At 42.3% G+C, this 2,312-nt stretch overlaps 1 long non-coding RNA gene across 3 annotated transcripts; it reads left to right on the forward strand.

Moving 5' to 3' along the window:
- The first annotated feature begins 484 nt into the window (after positions 1 to 484).
- LOC131684918 (uncharacterized) lies at positions 485 to 2,312 on the forward strand. 3 transcript variants are annotated; one of them, XR_009304718.1, is made up of 5 exons: positions 485 to 711; positions 836 to 943; positions 1,016 to 1,173; positions 1,253 to 1,823; positions 1,947 to 2,312. It is a non-coding gene; the product is annotated as an uncharacterized LOC131684918 (long non-coding RNA). The 3 variants fall into 3 exon arrangements; XR_009304720.1 differs by having other exon boundaries at positions 774 to 943; positions 1,253 to 2,312; XR_009304711.1 differs by having other exon boundaries at positions 1,253 to 2,312.

The raw sequence follows: 2,312 nt of genomic DNA on the forward strand, positions 1-2,312 counted from the left end.
CGGCTCCAGTCTCATGAACCAACCTCCCCTTGACGTATCTGGTCCTTACGAGCACAATGGCAGCTCAAACAAATAGAAGAAGAGTGCAGTTTCCCCCAACAAAAGACAGATGCTACAAAATATCTCCATTATTCTCGTACCGTCGTACCAACATCCTGGATCTGGCAATCACCCACCCATTATAAACATCCAATAGATACAACAGAAGCGACAACAACAAGAGCAATGTCAAGTCTAACAGCAGCTAAACCCTCAAAAGGAATCAACTTTCTGCTCAGAACTCACAAAGCAACATGATCGCTACATCAGTTGCTCGGATCCTGCAGCAAAAGCAAATCTAACAGCAGCAATAGCAACAGGCCGTTCAAACCACTTCCATCATGACAGGAAACATGCAGCATCCGATCATGATCGCAGCAGAAGCACCACCGTCAACTATAACAGCAGCAAATTAAGATTTCCCCTGTCGATGGCTATCACTCGATCGGTCGGTAACAACAACGACAGTGCTGCACCTTCAGACACTTAAGTAAAAGCAGTAAGTCCAGTTGGAATTCTGGCCAATTCTAGTATTCCAGGTTCTAGTTAGTATTCCAGCTCCAGTGAAGCCAGAGCTTTGGTTCATTTTTCGACTAAAATTATTGGGATACAGTTCAGACGGTGGAAGTACCGCGAGCAGCACTAAATATTTAGTGCAGCAGCCGCAGAAAGGTGTGATATTCTTGGTTGACTTTTTTTTCCTATTTTTTGAAACAAGTTCGTAAAATTCACAGCTCTCAGGATACTTTTTTACACGAAATGTGATCCCTGAAGTAAAGTAAATATTTTTTCTCAGATCGAATTGGGCAGCAGCCAACCACAGCAGCAACAGGGTACACGATCACCATACAGCAGCAGAATGCGGTGACAGTGGGTTAACAGCAAACACAACAGCAAAATGCTCGTAAGTAACTTCGTCTTTTGGTAAAATTAGCCCACAAACGTCCCTCCTCCAATCGTTCCTTTTCATATTTAGATAACCTTGTCGTTGTACAAAACAAACGTGTCACGGAAGCCCACGACATACTCAAACGGGCTAACCGTGTGGTTTGAATCTTATCCTCGGTTTCATGGTCGACAAACCGGACAACCGGCGACTTTAGATGGGAAATAACGAGAACGACCGAGAGCCAGGTAATATCGCAAATTAGTGTAATATCAATCAACCTAACTGAAAATCTGTACTGATTTCGGTTTTTCTTCCTTCACACAGGATTAAGTCTTCCAAGCAAACACACAGGCGTTGTGGAATCGCTGATCATGCTTGATTGCAATACGGGCGAATGGAAAACGTTTCACAACTACCGTGTGCTAAATCCCTCTCAACAGCACGAAGTGAGTACCGGCACGCCTAGTGGGTTCCCAGGTACCGGTAATTAACGATAATCAAAAAGAATCCAGTGGTTATACAATAACTAGCATAGCGTAAATACCGTCATAGTAAGATATTATTGTAGTATTTGCGTACAACGGAAGTATGAACGTGTTGGAGAAAGCGGATTTCTCAAGTATTTAAAGTGCGTATATAGCACTGTATTTTATACTGGATATGTCAATCAAACAACCATTCACAACATTTAATCGATACAAAAGCAACAGCCAACAACTCCTTGAAAAAGAACCATAAAAATTACTGCCCAGAAACCAAAAAAATATGACCGCCACATCCATTGCTCAGATCCTGAAGCAACAACAACGGACCGTTCAAATTACAACTTCCATTGTGACAAAAGACACACAGCATCCCAAATACACCCTGGTGATAGTATCGCCAAACGTGAAAGGTAAAACAATTTACAACGAATTCATCCAATATATTGGATCTAACAAGAATATTTTTCGAATGGTGGATCCTACGGGGAGCACCGTTTATCAGTGAATTTCATTGCAAAACGTATCTGACTTAGCTGGTGTCCTCCTGGTTTAGTGAAATAGGAGACATAAAAGCTCCAGCCTTGGTTCCTTGCTTCAAAATATTTCTGCCTAGACATCGGTCGTACTCCCAACAGATACGGCAGTAAGCATCCACTATTCCAGCGCTTATAATCAACATTTCACAGCAGGCGCAGCAGACGTACTACATCATTCAACAATAGCAGCAGCAAATTGACACTTTCCCAATACGACGACCATTATCCGACTGGTCGGTAACGATATTGTACTAGTGCAAACGATCCAAATCAATCAGGGTCAAACGCAGATGTCCATTGACCCAACAACAGCAGCAGAAGCAACAAATAAGGACTATCACAATTAAATTCACTGTAGCAGAT

Source organism: Topomyia yanbarensis, chromosome 1 (assembly GCF_030247195.1).
Source record: "Topomyia yanbarensis strain Yona2022 chromosome 1, ASM3024719v1, whole genome shotgun sequence".
In the NCBI taxonomy this organism is placed as follows: domain Eukaryota; kingdom Metazoa; phylum Arthropoda; class Insecta; order Diptera; family Culicidae; genus Topomyia; species Topomyia yanbarensis.